Source organism: Nannospalax galili, unplaced genomic scaffold (genome assembly GCF_000622305.1).
Source record: "Nannospalax galili isolate Female #2095 unplaced genomic scaffold, S.galili_v1.0 scaffold32, whole genome shotgun sequence".
NCBI lineage: Eukaryota > Metazoa > Chordata > Mammalia > Rodentia > Spalacidae > Nannospalax > Nannospalax galili.
The window spans coordinates 750,318-770,041 of record NW_008335297.1 but is presented as its reverse complement, the minus strand read 5'-3'; positions in this window follow the sequence as shown (position 1 = coordinate 770,041).

The following is a 19,724-nucleotide window of genomic DNA, read 5'->3' as shown; positions in this document are numbered from 1 at the left end:
GAAGTCTTTGGAGCCAAGCTCTCATAGAGCCTAGACTGCCCTAGAACTCTGTGAGGTGGACATTGGCCTTGAATTCCTGATCCTGCTTTCCCAAGCATCGGGGTTCACTCATACATCTTAGATTCTGAAAGGATTGAATTGTTGAAAAAATGACTAAAACTATTGAAAATTTTTCTTTTAATACTATCAGCAGTCCATCAACAAAACAGGAAATCTGAAATGTAATGATAGTGTGCATGGAATTTAAAACATAAAGATCTGGGAACAGCAGGCAGCCAAGTGTGTGGAAGAGAGTAGAGAGTAATAACTGAGCCACCTTTGTGGCATAGATCCAGTTCAAGCCTGTTTCTGTATCATTCTGTTCTTTGTAGTCTGCTTTCCTTCATTGAATCTTTGTCCATCCACTCTCCCTCCACAATGCTTGGTACTCTTTATCTCTCTAGCTTACTAGACTGTGGGTTTTTTTTTTTTTTTTTGGTATTTTTGAGACAGGGTCTCCCTGTAGCCCCAGCTGGCCTGGAACTCACTATGTAGACCAGGCTGGGCTTGATCTCACAGAGACTCGCCTGCCTTTGCCTCCTGAGTGCTGGGACTAAAGGTATGTACCACTGTGCCCAATTTGATTGTAAACTTCCTGAATGAAGAATATGCTTTTCACATGTGGACCTGAAGTGTCAGCTACTTTTTGCCTTTGGTTGGTTCTCATCCAGGGCTGATCTCCCTTTCACTTCTGCCTCTGCCTGAAGACAGCTATCTTGTCTTTTTTTCCTCTCTTGATTTATTTTAAATTATCTATCTATCTATCTATCTATCATCTATCTATCTATCTATCTATCTATCTATCTACCTATCTATCATCTATCTATCAATCATCTGTCAACCATCTATCAATCTATCAATCAATCTATCTATCATCTATCTATCATCTATCAACCATCTATCAATCTATCATCTATCTATCATCTATCTATTATCTATCTATCTATCCATCTATCTATCTATATGTAGGGGTGAGTGGGTGGCTGGATGGGTGGGTGGGTATGTGCAGTTGCCTGTGGTTTAGAAGAGGGCATTGGATCACCTGGAATTAGAACTACGGGTTGTTGTGAGCTACCTGACATGGGTGCTGGGAACCCTTTCCAAGAACAGTATGTGCTCTTAATTGTTGAGACAACTTTCTAGATTTCATATTATTCATGATTTTTTTTGGTCTGGTTTTTTGTTTGTTTGTTTGTTTTTTTGAGACAGGGTCTCTCTGTAGCCTCAGTTGTCCTGGAACTCACTATGTAGACCAGGCTGGCCTCGAAATCACAAAGATCTGCCTGCCTCTGCCTCCCAAGTGCTGGGATTAAAGGCATGCGGCACCATGCCTGGCTTATTCATGATTTTAATGTATATTTTTTATTGAAATTTTGTGCATTCCATGCAATAGCTCTTAATCATATTTAGACCCCTTCTCTATTTGTGTCCCCCCATAACCCACCCACAGGATTTCATACATTTTGTCATATATGTTAAGGTCTGTTGAGTCAAGTTTGTGTACCCAGATGTCCCTCAATGTGAGTTCATCCACTGGAGCCAGGTCAGCCTATCTAGTGTCACTCCCTCAAAGAAGATCAGCTGTCCCTCACCCAGCTGCCGATAGTTCCTCAGCTAAGTTTGGGGGCCTCCTGTCCATTTCTCTAAGCTCTATGTTGTAGAAAGTTCATACGAGCAAGTTCCCAGGACCCTGTAAGACTGTTTCCTTATGGTCATGCACCACCCCGGCTCTTACAATCTTTCCACCCTCTCCTTCACAATGGTCTCCGAACCCTTGGTGGGTGAGGTTTAATATGAGTCCTATTCAGGAACACATACTCTGCAGTCTCTTATTCGCTACATTTTGGCCAAATGTGACCTTTTGTGTGTACCACACTCTGTTGCATAAGGAAACTTCACTGATGAGAGTTGAGAAATGCATTAGTGTTCTCTCTACTCCCTGTTCCACTATGTTCTATGAATCGGGTTCTTTCAAGCAGCCTCAGAGGGACAGGTCCTAGTTTGTTTGTTTGTTTGGTTTTTAGACATTTATTTATTTGTGGAAGAAGGGGATGCTGTGGAGGTCAGAGGACAACTTGTGAGAGTCAATTCTCTCTTCCACCATGTGGATCCCAGGGATTGCACTCAGGTTGTCAGGCTTGGTGGCAAATGCCTTTATCTGCTGAGCTACCTTGCTAGTCCTGTCCTGTTGTAAGCTCTGCCCAGCCCTCACTTCAGCAGCTCCAGGCCCTATTTCCTGGGAATTCTGTTGTTTTCCAAGGTGGCTTTTGTTCTCCGGCTTCTCTTGCACACATTCCTCAGAAGTGCTTTTTCTCCTGCCTCTCCCTGGTTCTGTAACCAGCATGTTGGTCTCTAAGGGTCAGGTGGAATCACAGTATCCAGGCCTTTTCCAGATCACTGAACAACCCTTGTTCACATATGTCCAGATGCTATAGTTTGTAATGAATGCAAAGTGAGTATGAGAGGCTCACCAGCTTACAGATGTACAGAATTTCTTTTGGGGAGCTGGTGGGATGGCTTGTCGTGTAAAGGAGCTTGCTGAACAAGCCTGGTGATTGGAATTCAATTCCCAGAACCTATGTAAAGTTGGAAGGAAAAATATGAACTCCCAAAAGTTGTCCCTTGACTTACACATGTGGGTCATGACATACACATCCACACATATGTGCATACACACATCAGGCATACACACACACAATAACAATAAATTAAAATTAAAATCCTCATGGTGAGCAGGTGTGGTGGTGCACGCCTTTAGTCCTAGCACTCGGCAGAGCCAGGCAGATCTCTGTGAGTTTGAGGCCAGCCTGGTCTACATAGCGAGTTCCAGGTCAGCTGGGGCTACAGGGAGACACTGTCTCCAAAGGACCAAAAACAAACAAACAAACAAATAAAATCCTAGTAGCTAGCAAGGTGGCTTAGCAGGTAAAGGTGCTTGCTGCCAAGCCGGACGTCCTGAGGTTTGATCCACATGATGAAGGGAGAGTACCAATTCCCCAAAGTTGAAAGTTGTCCTTTACCTTTACAGTAGCTCCATGGCATGCATGTACACACAACACACACACACACACACACACACATACACACACACACACACACACATAAAACTTTTGGGAACTCCTGAAGTCATAATGTATGGGTGGTCACTTGCTCTTCTTCAGCGTCTTCTTCACAGAAGAAAATCTGTATGTCCAGAAATATAAATTCAGTCAGACAGTCAGATAATTGCCCCCAAATGGAATAGGCTACTTTCCCTTTTTAGCAGTGAAAGGATGGAATGGGTATGCCATGGATTCTGTAACTGCTGGGGGCTGAGCCTTGGTCCCTGTTAACTGGCAGGGCCTCTTGGAGTGGGGACTTATCCGAGGTGCTTGGTCGTTCTTTGCCAAGGACTCAGTGAATGGTTTTCTCTACCACGTTCAAACACTTGGTCAAGTACCTGCCATGTCTGAATATTGCCAGGTTAGTATTCATGGTAGAAACGTGTTCACTTTCTAATACTTGTATTGCTATCTTATTCCTTGAAGCCAGGGGCCAGGAAACGCTTTCCATATCTTGGAAGGAAATTGATTTTTAAGTTTAAACTTTCTGTGAAGAATATGTACCTTAAAAAATTGATATGGTATGTCTTAGTATGTATAAACAATAGATGGATCTGAATGAAGTGTGAGAAGTGACTGGCTGCTTTGTGCTGTTTTATTCTGAGAAAAGGTAAGGGTACCTAAGGGACTTTATTATAAATACAAGATTTATGCCTTTATTTTGAATTGAGATACAAGTTGTCTTTATATGTGTGTTTTCACTGCTTATTGAATTCTTCCAAATGGTGGCTCTTGTTCTGTGTATCATGTGTGTGTGTGTGTGTGTGTGTGTGTGTGTGTGTGATTGGACAGCTGAAATTTGTGTTGTAGTTATTCTCAAATGATTATGAATAAAAATTTTATTTTTTAGGGGCTGGAGTGATGGCTCAGCAGTTAAGAACACTGGTTGTTCTTGCAGAAGACCTGGGTTCGAATCCCAGCACCCACATGGCACATAACAACTGTCCTAACTCCAGTTCCAGGGGGATTCCACAGCCTCTCTGTCCTCTGTGGGCATTGCACAACACGGGTGCACTTACCTACATGCAGGCAATACACTCATACACCTAAAATAAAAATAAAATATATTTTTTTAAAACTTATTTTTTAAATTTGTTTGTGTGTGTACATGCACATACACATGTATGGAGGTCAGAGGATAACTTTGTGGAGTTGGTTCTCATCTTCCATCTTTATGTGAATTCTAAGGTTCAAACTCAAGTCACTAGGCTTGCACAGCAAGCACCTTTACCTGCTGAGTCATCTTACCTGCCCAGTTTACATAGATTTTATTATAAAAAATCCCTCTTCCCTTTTATTAATACTGAGGAGGAAAATCTAAGCCTTAACTTTTCCCTTTTGTCTTGCTTTTAAAAATATTTTATTTATTATTTCAATTTTACATGTAGGAATGTATTGCTTACATGTATGTAAGTGTACTCGTGTCATGTATCACCCAAGGAGGTCAGAAGGGGGCATTAGATCCCCTGGAACTTGAGTTATGGACAGTTGGTAGCTACTATGTGGGTGCTGGGAATCAAACCAGGGTCCTCTGCAAGAGCAGTCAGTGCTTTTAACCCCTGAACCATCTTTCCAGCCCCTGTCTTGGTTTTTGATACAGAATTTCATGTTGCCCAGGTTGGCCCAAACTTCTGATCCTCCTGTCTCCACCTTCCAAGTGCTAGGAGGGTAGGTATGCTCTAGCATGATGAGATTATATGGTGCTGGGGCTTTAATTCAGGGCTTTGTACATGCTAGACAAGCACTTTACCTGCTGAACTACAAGCCCAGACCCCCATCCCAACCCCAGCAGATACTGTACTTTTATATAACTGCTAGGACAGTGGGTTTGTTTATACCAGCATTGCCCCCAGCTCATGAACAGTGCATCATGCTGCATCATGACAGCCACAGCACCCTAGACCATAGGAATCCTTCCTTGCCTTAGGAGACTTGCATCACTAATGTGGCCCATGACCAATGTAAACATCAGTATGCAGTCGGGAGCAATGTGTTCATGCGAATTCCTGTGTACTCACATTAGAGCCTTGAAGCTTGTTGATCAGAACCAATTTGCTCCCTTTCTGTGTTCATTGCATCTCTACTCAGGTCCCATACTGTTGTCAGAACAGCATATTATCAATGAAAATTAGTGACTATGATGAAAAGGTTATGTGTTCATGAAATTAATTTGGAGTGTGGGAGATGAGATTCCTTCCCTTGGACACAGTTAGCTTCCAGTTCTCCAGTGTGAACAGGGCTGGAACAGATGATGTTACATGTAGATCTCAGGATTCAGGTTTGGGGAATGTTCACGTCTTGTTCTCTCTGGGTACTTTCTGCTTAAGCATTGTAAATTAGAAATTGAAACAAAACTTGCTAAAGATAGTCCCTGTTCATTTGATTTCTTGGATAGCAGATGTCTAAATTGAATATTAAAATGTTCTTAGTGGAGGTTGAAGAGATGGCTCCAGAGTTAGGAGCACTTGCTATGCAATCACGAGGACTAGAGTTTGGGTCCCCGTACCCACATAACAAGTCAGGCATCCCTCAAACTCCTGTAATTCCAGCTCCAAGTGATCCAATGCTACATCTCTTCTGGCCTCTGTGTGCACACAGGTGCATGCACCTGCGCACACATTTGCCCATATACTCATTTAGACACAGACACACATGTAAATAAAAATAAATTTTAAAAATTATTATCGGGGCTGGAGAGATGACTCAGCGGTTAAGAGCACTGACTGCTCTTGCAGAGGACCCGGGTTTGATTCCCAGCACCCACATGGTGGCTATGAACTGTCCTTAACTCCAGTTCCAGGGGAATCTGAAGCCCTCTTCTGACCTCCGTGACATTGCATGACACGGGTGTACTCACATATATGCAGGCAATACACTCATACACATAAAATTAAAAAAAATTATTTGTGTGTGTGTGTATGTGTTTGTAAGTGCCCTAAGAGGCCTGAAGAGGGTGTTGTATACCCTGGAGTTGGAGTTATAGGTGGTTGTGAGCCTCCCAATGTGGGTGCTTGGAACTGAACTCTGGTCCTCTGCAAAAGCTGCAAGCTCTCTTAACCATTGAGCCATCTCTCTAACCTCAATAAAAATAAATCTTAAAAAAATAATAAAAATAAAAATTTCTTAGTGTACTGGTAAAGGTTCTTGTAGATTTAAGGTCATTTGCCTTAATTTTTTTCTTTCTCTATTTTTTTCTATTAAAGAAAAATGAGAGCTGGTGAGATGGTTGGGTAAAGGCACTGACCACCAACCCTGGACCTGAGTCTGATCCCCAGGACTCACATGGTAGAAGGGGAGAACTGACTCTTGCAAGTTGTCCACATTGACCTCCACATTGTGCTATGGCACACAGACACAGACACACAGACAAACATACACACACACACACACACACAAAGTGTAGTTTTTAAAAAATGAGACTGGGGTCTGGAGAGATGGTTCAGTGGCTAAGAGCCACTGGATGCTCTTACAGAGGACCTGGGTTCAGTTCCTAGCACCCACATGGCAGTTAAAAACCATCCCTAACTCCAGTTCCAGGGGATTCAATGCCCTCTTCTGACCTCCTCGGGCATTGTGAGACATGGGTGCACTATCATGCATCCAGGCAATACACTCATACACATAAAGTAAAAATAATTAAAAAATGAGTCTGAAACATATAATCCTAGGATTTGGGAGCTAGAGGCAGGAAGATCAGGAGTTCAGAATCATCCTTGGCTACACAAGATACTGTCTTAAAAAAAAAAAAAACCATATTGGTGGCACACACCTGTAATTTCCAGTACTCAGGAGGCAGAGGCAGGCAGATCTCTCTGAGTTCAAGACCATCCTAGTCTATATATGAGGTTCCAGGTCAACCTGAACTACATAGTGAGCACTCTGTTTCAAAAAACCAAAAAGAAAAAAATAATCTAAGTTTTTCTGGATTGAATGCCAGGGAAAATAATATTTAAGGACTTAATAAAAAGATATGAAATTCTAAATTAATAGACTGAATAAGAAAATATAAACCCACCATGTAGAAATAATCATCTGTCAAATTTCTGTGGACTGCTTTTTCTTCATAATGATAAATAATACCAAAGTGAACCAAGATTTCTAGACTTTTGGCCAATAACAGATTTCTGAGAATAAGAAGTGGAGAATTTCCCGCAGGTGATGTGTACATTTTCAAATGTAGCTAATGGGGGCTGGAGATATGGCTCAGCAGATAAGAACACTGACTGTTCTTGCAGAAGACCTGGGTTCAAATACCAGCACCCACATGGCAGCTAACAACTGTCCGTAACTTCAGTTCCAGAGGATCCGACAGTCTCTTCTGTCCTCTGTAGGCATTGCATGACACGAGTGCACTTACCCACATGCAGGCAATACATGCATACACATAAAATAAAAATAATAAAATATTTTTTAAGTGTAATGATAGCAAGTGGTCTAATCTTCTGGAAAGATTTTAAAGAGTAGTATATACATCTTGAATCATTTCTCAATAGCTGGGAGCAATTATACTTTCACCTTAAGAAATGAAAAACTTTTGCTTGGTGTGGTGGTGCACACCTGTAATCTCAGCACTGGAGAGGTGGAGCCAGGAGTATCAAGATCATCCTCTGCTACATAGTAAGTTCAAAGCCTGCCAGGGCTTGGAGATCTCTCAAAAAGTAAAATCTTTTGGGGAGAGGGACAGGGTGTTATAATGTAGCCATGAACTAGCTACATTCAATTCCTAGCACCAGAAAACAACTCCTAAGATGAGCCATACTGACAAATGTGGACATCTCAGATCAACTGCTAATCATCCTCACTCTGTTTTCCCTGTGTAGACTGGCCACTTCCTTTGTCCCATCAGCATAGCTGACGCTCACTCTTGTATCCCATCCTAGAATACTTTGCTCTTGCACCTCTTATTTGCTGATCAAATCTTTTGTTGTTGTTGCTAGGCTACTGTTTCATATGCACTCCACCCCACCATCTTCTTGCTCAGGAGCTGGAGGCAGGAAGTACTGACTCCAAAGTACTGACTCCCTTCTCTCCCTTCTCTCCTCCAGAGTTCAAGTAAACAGGGCTTTCTGCACCAGGGAACTTAGAACTGAGCAACATCCAGGCCATGGATGGGCCTGTCCTTGTGGAAAAGGAACATGTAGGCAATGAGAACTGTCATGTGGTCCCTGACGCACACTGTGGCTGGGGCTGCCTCAGCCAGTGCCCTGGATAGTCTTTAAGCTTTGACCTGGTTCCCTATATGGGTAATACACCAGTGCTTGCTGTGCTGAGGCTGAGTGGTTGTTCAGTGCTAACTGACCCCTGTCCTCACAGTACCTCCTGACTCTTTTTGTTTAGGGTATAAGTAACTTCTCTCTTCAGTCCCTCCCCTTCCATTTCACCTCTGTGCTATCACAGGGTCTCCCAGGGAACTGTCAGGCTGCTTCATCATTTATTCTTCACCAGATCTAGTAATCATTGCGAAGGCTTTTGTCCCCGAGTCCTTGGAATTTTACTCTTGACACTCAGAGCTAAGTGTTTGGATGGTACTGGCTGTTCAGATGTCATCTCTTTGGTTTCTGAGTTTCTGAAGACTTTTAAAATCCCAAAGCTAAGAGTTGACTGACTTCTGGGTTATCTGCACTTTCCCCCCTTTTTTTCTCTTTCTCTTATTTCCCTAGAACTGTCAGGACCATCTTTACAATAAGTGGTGGACAGTAATTCCAGTTGAGAATTCACTAATAGGCACAGGGAGATGGCTCAGTGGTTAAAGCGGTTGGCACATAAGTATTGTAGTTAAGTGCTAAATTGTGTGACATAGACTACATGCTCCAAGAGTCAAGAAGAAAGACCATGAAAACACAAAGCAGGCAGGGTTGGTGTCATGACAAAGGGGCTGGAGCTGGGAATGTAGGTACTTGCCTAGCATTCATAAAGCCCTAGGTTCGACCCCCAGTATCTCATACACTGGGCATGGTAATGCACATCTTAATGCTAGCACTCCAGAAGTGAAGGCAGGAAGATCAGAAGTCTAAAGTCATCCTTGTCTGCATAGTGAGTTTGAGACCAGCCTGGACTACATGTCACTTCATCTCATAAAGAAGAAAAAACTGAAATAAAGCAAGCCAACTTTAAAATATACAGAACACACTCAACCAATAGATGCTTATTGAACAAATGAATGAATCAATGACTGGCATGATAGTGACTCCTTTTTTCCCCATTTTCTTGTGTGTGTGTATTTTTGCATGTGTGTGGGCACATGTGTGTAGATGTATGTGCATGTACATGTGGAGTCCTGATGTTGATATTGGGAATCATCCTCTGTTCTTCTTGCCCTTATTCATTGAGGCAGGGTCTCTCAGTCAAACCCAGAGCTCACTGATATGACTAGTCTCACTAGTCAGCTTGCTCTGAGGATCATATCTCTCTGTTTCCTGAGGCTGGCATTATAGATGGGTCTCCACATCCACCCAGCATTTGTGTGGATTTCTGGGGATCTGATCTCCAGTCCTGATGCTTATGGAGCACTCTCAGACCTAAGTTCTATCTCTGGCCCTGGGAGGAAATGCAACATCCAAAACTGCCTGAAAGGTCATAAGTGAATAACCCTCTAAACCCAGATCCAGGAGCCCTAACTCTTATGAGATGACTGTCTAGCAAAAGGTTCTCTGAACAAGAACACGCCATGACTTCCTCCTGGAAGAGTCAATCAAATGGGCCCGTCAATCACCTGGACAGGAAAACGTCCCTTGGGAAGCTGTCTGTTGCAGAGACTTTAGGAACAGTATAAAATGGGCTAAGAAGATGGCTTAACAAGGACCTGAGTTCAAATCCCCAGCACCCACATAAAAAGCTAGGCATGGCTATTCATCTACCTATAACCCCAGCACTGGGGTTAGGGGGCTGTGGAGACAGGAGAATTGCTGGGGCTTGCTGGCTGCCAGCTAGCTCCAGGTTCAGTGAAAGGCATATGTCTATAGAAAACACAAGTGTGTGTGTGTGCGCATACACACACACACACACACATACAGACACACACATGCACACACACAAACACTCACACACACACAAATCCTGCCTGAAATGTGGGTCATCATAATGGTCCCTTTGGTCATTGTACATTTTTATCTTTAGAATACTTCACCCTCTAACAAACCAACTGCCTTCTACACTACACCATGGTGTCTCATCTGAATTCTTTCAGTGGAGATCAGAAGGACTGAGGAAGCAAGGGGAGTTCCCAGCAGGATGCCAATTACATTGGGATGATGACTGCATCTTCCTTCATAACTATATCGAAACTTGCTTAAGTTATGCAGTGTGCTTTATATTTCTCTTGTATCTCCAGCCCAATGTCTTGCCCAAAGAAATTCAATCAATATTGGTTTGTTTCTGTGTCAGAGAACTGACTTTGGCATTAACTGTGTTCATGCACAGAAACCTCCTAAAATGGAAAAAAGTAGATTGCTTTGATGTTGCAAATGAAATAAGTAATATGCCATTAGCCAGATGTGGTGACTCATGCTGAGGTGGTTTAGCACTTGGGAGACTGAGGCAGGATCACTCTGAATTCTAGACCAGCCTGGGCTACATAGTGAGTTTCAGGGTAGCTTAGGCTACAGAGTGAGATTCTGTATCAAACAAACAAATAAACAAACAACAGGGCCAGCAAGATGACTCAGCAGGTAAAGGATGGCTCAGTGGGTAAAGGTTCTCATTGTCAAGCCTGATGACCTGAGTTTGATCTCTGGAACCGACGTGGTAGGAGAGAACCGACTCTGGAGAACTTTTCCTCTGACTTCCACAGGCACACTATTATACATGCATGCATGAATGAACACACACACACACACATAAATAAATATTAAAAAGAGTAATGTGTCATTGGACTTTAGGCATGTGATGAAGGAAAGCAAAGAAGATGGAGGGTGGAAGTTGTTTGTTTTGTTTTGTGAGGTATGGCCTCATGTAGCCTAGACTGGCTTTGAACTGGCTATATAGCCAAGGATAACCTTCAACTTGTGATCCACCTTCCTGTACCTCCCAAGTGCTGAGACCACATGTATGCAGCATCACATCTGGCTTAGGGTGAAAGTTGTAAATCTAGGACAGCAATTCTCAACTAGCAAATCACTTTGCCCTTCTAGATAAGGTACTGGATTCAGCAAATAAAAATATGGGAAACCAGGGCTGGAGAGACGGCTCAGTGATTAAGAGCACTGACTGCTCTTGCAGAGGACCCGGGTTCAATTCCCAGCACACACATGCCCACTACAAACCGTCCTTAACTCCAGTTCCGGGGGAATCCGAAGCCCTCTTCTGACCTCCGTGGCATTTCACAACATGGGTGCACTCACATACATGCAGGCAATACACTCATACACATGAAATAAAAATAATAAATAAAATAAATATGGGAAGCCAAGTTAAATATGAATTACAGATAAACAATGAATATTTTTTACTATTAATATTAGCATCTTTCAATATTGTATTTGTTTTAAATTTTTAAAAATTTTATTTATTTATTTTGTGTCTTCATGTGTGCACACAGAAGTCCATACATGTGAATGCCATGACCCATGTATGGAGGTCAGAGGACAACTTTCAGGAATCAGTTCTCTCCTTCTACCATGGGGGTCCTGTTGTTGAATTCAGGTTGTTGGTGCCTTCACCCATTGAACATCTTGGGCCTCCAGTATTATATTTGGATACCCAACACACACACACACACACACACACACACACACACACACACACAGATGGACTAGACCCTACACTGGGCAATAGATCTGAGTGAAATACAAATGGAGGAGCTGCCAACACAAAGTTTCCACAGCACAAACTAAAACTAACCTGACCTTTCAAGGAATCAGGAGAAATGAGTGGTGACGGTCAAATTTCCCATGCAGGCCAGTTTCCATATCAAATTTCCCACACAGACCAGTTTCCACAGGCACAATGGTAAAGTTCCCGACGTTAGCCAATTGGGTGTTTTTCTGTTTTTCTGCCTCCTGGTCCCTGCCTTACAGGGCAGTTTACTTTAACATGGCTTATCTCCTTTGTTGCTTATTTCTGCTTTTCTCATTTTCCCGTCTATAAAACCAATCTCTCCCTCTCAGCCCATCAGAACACCTCCTCTGTTTTATAGCATGAAGTATTGCTTGATCCTAGAATTGGAAATAAAACCATTTATGACCTCTAAAGTAGACCCTTGTGATTTTATCTTTTGATAGACATAAGAATAAAAATCACTTGTTCATGAAAAATTCAAATTGAACTGTATTTTATCTTGCAGCACAACCTTTGGGGGCCATTTGGCACTGTATGAAGACATTTTTGGTGGTTATAGCTGGAGGTTGTTACTGGTAGAGTTGGTAGAGGCCAGGGCTACTGATAAACACCCTACAAGGCACAGGAAAGCCAGGCGTGGTGGGGCCATGACTGTGATCCCCACACAGGAGAGGTAAAAGCAAGAGGATCAGGAGTTCAAGGCTAGCTTGGGCTACATGAGACTCTACCTCAAAAACAAAACAATTGGGCAGGCAAGATGGCTCAATGGGTAAAAGTGATTGCTGTCAAGCCTGACAACCTGAGTTCCATCTCTGGGACTCACATAGTGGAAGAAGAGTACTGACTCCTGCAAGTTGTCCGCTGACCTTCACATGTACACCCCCTAAATAAATAAATGTAAAATTTTGGAAAACATTTTCTTTAGGGGTGTGGCAGCCCATGCTCCAGTGTCTGCCCCACACACATGGGGAACACTTATTAGATTTATATGTAAGAAGAAAAGGACATGAAGGGGCATTGTCAGGGGGAGTGGGGGAGTACGTGCAGGGTGGATGTGATCAAGATAAATTATGCACATGTATGAAATTGCAAAAGAACAACATTTTAAAATATTAAGAAAAAACAAACAACAACCACAAAGTACTATCTTTGTTAAGATAGTCCTTTAACAAAGAATTAAACAGCTGGGGCTGGAGAGATGGCTCAGCGGTTAAGAGCACGGGCTACTCTTGCAGAGGACCCCGGTTCAGTTCCAGCACCGACATGGCAGCTATCAAATGTCCATAACTCCAGTTCCAGGGTATCTAACATCCTTTTATGGCCTCCTTGGGCATTGCACATGTGTGTACTTCCATACATGTAGGCAGAACACTCATACAAATAAAATAAATTTTTTTAAAAAAGAATTAAACAGCCTAAAATGCAATTGCGGCATGTTGACAAAGCCTGTTCTAGAGGCTGTAAAAAGTCCACTTCTAGTCTATCTTATCTTATCTTTTCCTTTGGGTCTCTGACCTTTTAAAAAAAAATCTTAAAACTTGAAATGTGTAATACATCTAAGCACTGACATTACTTGCACACATATATACACATGGCTGTGAGTTCAAATAACAAAAAAGGAAAACTCAAAGAAATAAAGTCAAAATAAACTGAGTTTGAATGTCTCTGCTAGAGAATATGTATGCCTGTCACTTGTAGCTCAACACACATGATAAAATGTATGTTAAAGTGATGTGGATGCATTTAACATTTGATACTATGTAGGTTAATCCTCCAAAAGAAATAGTGTCTGGAGCTCACAAAGATTTAAAAATATCTCTGCTGAAATCAGGCAGGATCTAAAATATCATTCCTTCATAGCTACACCGAAGACAGGATTTCAAAATACACCATGAGCCTATGGGAAACAAAGGCTGAATGCTGTGGATTGGATGTGAACCATCCACACAGGGTCATGCATTTGAACACTTGGCCCAGCTGGTAGAACTGTTTTGGAAGCTGGTGGAACTTTTAGGAGGTGGAGCTTTGCTGGAGAAAGTGGGTTGCTGGTAGGCCGGCCTTGTAAGTTAAAGCCTGGCTCCAATCCCTCCCCAGTTTTTTCCTTCCCAGTCTGCTAAGCTGTGAGCAAGCTGGTACCAGGCTCTCTCAGCCGCAGACCAAGTCCCCCCATACCATGGACTGTACCCTCTCAAAGCATGAACCAAAATAAGTCCTCTCTTAGAAAAAAAGAGTTCAAGGGCCAGCGTGATGGCTCAGCAGGTAAAGGCTCTTGTCACCAAACCTGATGACCTGAGTTTTATCTGAAGGACCTGCATGGAGGAAGGAGAGAATCAACTCACATAAGTAGTCCTCTGACCTCCATACATGCATATAGCATACACATGCATACACAGACACACAGACAGAGAATAAAATATAAACACACACACACACACACACACACACACACATGCACGCACACACACGGCTAGGTATGCCAACACACACTTATAATCCTAGACTAGGGAGGCAGAAACAGAAGGATCCAGCCAGCCTAGCTGAAATGTGACCTCCAGGTTCAGTGAGAGACTAGTTTCAAAAAAATAAGGTGAAGAGTGATTGAGGATGACATCTAATGTTGATCTCTGGCCTACATATGTACACATGTATCCACACACATACATGCATACACACAGGAAATACACACATACACATGCAAATCATAGGTGGGACATCCAAGGGAGACTGAGATGCAAACACAAGCCAATCAAATAATCCAGAACAAATAAAAGGCAAGGGAGAAAAAAGGAAAAGTTTTCAGAATGAATGACCAGAACTCTACAGTAGTTTGTCATAAGACACTTAAGCCAGGTGTAATGATGCACTCATGTAATCTCAGCACTCACAGCATGGAGGCTGAGGCAGAAGGATCACTGTGAGTTCAAGGGCAGCCTAGGCTACATAGTGAGATACTCAGCCTCCCAAGTAGTTGGGACTATAGGCAGACATCACCATGCTTGGTTGCTCACATAAATTTTAACCTGTTGGTGGCTAGCACTGAGGTGGGGAAAACTGAATAAATGTTAAAGACTGGCTCAACTTTCTTGTGTTTACTTTAAAGTAAAAAAATTTCCTTCCAAGCACTGAATTTAAAAAAATATAGACCCAGCTGGCTTGGAACTTGCTATGTAGACTAGGCTGGCCTTGAATTCTCTGAGATCCACCTGTCTCTGCCTCCTGTGTGCTGGAATTAAAGACGTGTGCCACCATGCCTGACTTTTTTTTTTAAATGGATTTATTTTTCTTTATATGTATGTATGTGTATCTATGTCTGTGTATGTGCATGTATGTGCAGGTGCCTGTGGAGGCCAGAAGAGGGCACCGGATTCCTTGGATCTGGAGTTACAGGCATTTGTGAGCTGCCAGATGTGGCTGCTGGGAACTGAAGTCTGGTCCTCTACAAGTGCAGTAAGCACTATTAATCCTGAGCCATCTCTCCAGCCCTTAATTTGTTTTTCTGAGACAGGCTCTCACACTGTAACCCAGGCTGGCCTTGAACACCAGGGCAATCCTTCTACCTGAGCCTCTTCTTGTGTGTTGAAATCACAGGCACCGCACAAGACAGAAGTACTTTCTGTGTAAGGCGTGGTGGCCTCTGAGGAAGGATAGAAAGACTAGGGAAATACAAGGGACATGACATGGGAAAGGAAGGGACCTGCTCTCTCCTGGTTGAAGCCTCTCACCCACTGAGCACTAAGAATTGCAACACAATCTTCATTTGCTGTGAAGATTGCCACCATAGAGACACTAGTCCTTTTGTATGCAGATGTTTCAGATAAGAGTGTTCAAACAGCAATGAACATGTTTAAGACCTGAGCATATGTGACCTTCAAATGTCCTTCTCTTTCCTCAGCTGGAAACCTGTAATTTTCTAGGAATCTCAAAAGCAAAATTATGGACTCTAATTACAGTAAAATATATGATTTAACTCCCTGTGCAACCATGATAACCCAGGGTTTTACCTGATCAGTTTGCAATCCTAGCCAAAGGCACACCAGGAACCACCCTATGACCTCATTTACTAGGAAACAAAACAAAACAAAACACAAAACAACCGACTCTTACAAATCTTTTGAGAGGCTGGAGAGATGGCTCAGAGGTTTCTTAACTACTATTCTTTCAGAAGACCAGAATTTGGGACCCAGCACCCACATTGGGCAGCTTACAACCACCTGTAACTCTAGCTCTAGGGAATTGGATGTCTTCTTCTGGCTTCAATGGGCATCCATATTCACATGTGCATATATAAACACACACACACACACACACACACAGAGACACACACGTACATTTAAAAAAGAAACATTTTAAGATGTAACTTCAGAAGCCACCAAAATAATATATCTATATCTATATCTATCTATATATATTATATATATCTACTATAAAGACACTTAATCTAGCTGTTTCTTAGAAGCCTATACCCACATTAGGGTGTGTTTTATCCTTTATCTAAGCACCCTCCTCTCTGTTATCATCCATGCTTAAATGTATGTTAAAAATCTCTTCTTAATGAACTCTAACTCTGCTTCATACTGACTGCTTCTGAAATTCCTTTCTGCTCTGAAGTCAAGTATCCAGCCTCACTGCAGTGGAGGTCTCTGAAAAGAATTCCTCAGGTTGCTGCCGACTGCACTATGGAGCTGTGTCTCTGGTCCCCACTCCTGCTGCTGCTGACCCTATCAAGCGGTCAGGCAGAAGAACTCTTCCTTCCTACCTTCCCAGCTTCATTATTATTTTATGTTACGTTAAGGTTGACACAAGTGACTCCATTTTGATTCTGACAACTTTCACAGAAGTCTAGTTAACACTGTATGCTGCTAGTGAGTCAGGGAAGGCATGTGGGACCGAGCCCCCTCAACCTATAGGGTCTGATGGCCCCTCTAGGTAGAGAGTGTCTGAATAGAATTTGACTCATAGGATCCCCACTTCCTCCCAGGTCCTATCTGCTAGAGAGAGCTGCTTGATATCTGGGAACTCCACCCTCACCTACTCACAGAAGAGTTCTGTATTGAGTTTATGAATAAAGAGAACTGTGCACTTTATAAAATGACAAGGAGGAAGAGCTAAGGGAGTCTGGGGAGGAAAGTATGGCTACACAGACCACTGCTTGCTGAGCTAGATCCAGCTGACAATGAGGTCAGAGTTTTTCTCTTTCCCATCCCTGATACAGAACAGTCACTGTCCTGTGACCAATCTTTCTCCAATAGTAATAAAGCGAAATGGGAGACAAGCACCCCGAAGTGAAGCGCCTCTGAGGAGGGAGAAGGACACCTGCATCTTCTGCTGTAGTTCTGTTTGATTTTGGCATCTTTGATGTTACTGTTTGTTTGACCCAGAAGCCCTTATTATGCAGCCCAGGCTGACTTTGAGCTCATAATCCCCTTGCCTCAGTCCCACTGTTAGGTTAAGAGCACTTGCTCCAAAATCATGAGAACCACAGTTGAGATTCCAGAACCTACATAACAAGCCAACCATTTCCACAAACACCTGAAATTCCAGCTCCAAAGTAGGGAGAGACAGGAAGATCACCAGGGCCTGCTGGCTTTCAGCCCAGTTGAGAAAACTGGAGCCCCAGGTTCAGGGAGAGACCCTGCCTCAAAGGAATAGGCAGAGTGATAGAGGAGGACACCTGACTACCTCTCCTGGCCTCCATGTGCATATCCAAGCACGCACGCATACACACACACAAAGTACATACACACACAAAATAAATCGTAAAAAGAAGAAAGAAAAGACTAAAATATAACAGCAAAAAATAATCTAGTTCAACTGGTTAATGTAGATCCCAAATGTGGGAAATTCCAGGTAGAAAGTAAAAATTTAGACATTTTGTTTGTGATGTTTGTTTGGTATTATAGGCTTCATGGCGATGGTAGCCTTTTCAGACACTGCTTATTTTTTCAAGACTCTAGATGTTTCACAGAGATAGTTACTGAATGGTTAAACTGGAAAATTTTATGGTAGGTACTATCGAAAGATAAAAATACAATTCAGTTGAACCATGTAAATTGCCTTTCTTTTCAATTCTAGACTTGGGTAGGCAATAATTCATTTCATAAAATGGAGTAAGTGTTCTGATGGTCTAAGCAGAGGAGGTATTTTATACACAGGGAAGGACTTGAAGGAAAGAGAAACAAAACCAGAAAGAGGATTGCTCATTTTATTATTTATTGATTTTGGTTTTAAAATATTCATTTATTTTTATATGTGTGTTTGCCTGCATGAGTTTATGTGCACCACATGCATGCAGGAATCTGTAGGCATTGGATCTACCATGTGGGTGCAAAGTCAGCCTGGGCTATTAAAAACATTTAATAGTTTTATTAATACCATTTAGGCATTGGATCTACCAGTTCCTCTGTAAGAGCAAAAAGTGCTCTTAACCACTGAGTCAGCCATCTCTCCAGCTCCTGATTTTTGGTTTTTGAGAAAGGTTACATGGAGCCCAGCCTGGACTTGAACTTGTTACATAGCAGAGACTGGCTTTAACCACCTGATCCTCCTGCCTGAAATCCTTAGTGCTGGGATTACAGGTGTGTGCCACCATGTCCAACTGAACTGGTATTTTGTTTATTTTATTTATTTTTATTGAGACAGGGTCTAGTGTAACCCAGGCTGGCCTAGTCTGGCTAATGCCTCCCACTCCCAAGTGCTAAGATTACAAGTATGTGCCACCCATAGCTAGTTTATGTGTTGCTGGGGATGGGATCCAGGACTTCATAGTTGCCAGACAAGCATTCTACCAACTGAGCTACATTCTCAGCCTCAGACTGGTATTTTAAATGAACTTTCCTTTGTGAAGTGGGGACAGGGAGACAGAAGTAGGCAAAAATGGATCAGTTATTTCAGACTACTTCTTTTGTATAAGGACTAGGACCCAGGGCACTTCATTATCATGCTAATGGGCTGGCCTGTTTGGGAAATTTGACTGATCTGGTAATCCCGATTTCCTGGGAGATCAGATAAGCAGGTTTCATTCAGCTAGGTGATGTGGAGCTTTAGTGTGACTCCATTTTGATTTTCAACTGGATCGGTGCAGCTTAGTCCAAAACTAAGGCCTTCTGTTAGTTTTATTTAATAGCATAAATAATGGAGTTTGTGGTTAAGGGTGGAAGCAGAGACAGCCAAAATCCTGCGTAGGAGGAAAACGGGTGAAAATACCGGCTTGGACTCAAATATTTATTGAATAAATAAAAAGCAAGCACCCTGAAGTTTGTGCTGAGGAAATGGATAGCGGAGACTTTCAGACCCCTCAGAGGTTCACAACACAGCAGACAGGACTGTGGTGTCTTCAGCATTTCAAAGCAAATATTTACCTCCAATATGAAGGTGTAGACTTCTAGCAGGAACCATAGCAACTCAGGAATAACCTTTGTCTTGGTCTGATTAAAAGCAAATGCTCCTCAATACATTTACTTTGGGGAATGAGCCTCTTAAAATAAGGCTTTCGGGGCTGGAGAGATGACTCAGCGGTTAAGAGCACTGACTGCTCTTGCAGAGGACCTGGGTTCGAGACCCAGCACCCACATGGCGGCTATGAACCTTCCTTAATTCCAGTTCCAGGGGAATCCGACGCCCTCTTCTGACCTCCATGGCATTGCACGAGATGGGTGCACTCACATACATGCAGGCAATACACTCATACACATAAAATAAAATTAATAAAATATATAAAAAAATAAGGCTTTCATTGGGGGGGGCAACAGTAAAAGGAGTCCCTGGAAATTCAAGGATCAGAACCTCCTGAGCTGAGTAATTCTGCTCAGA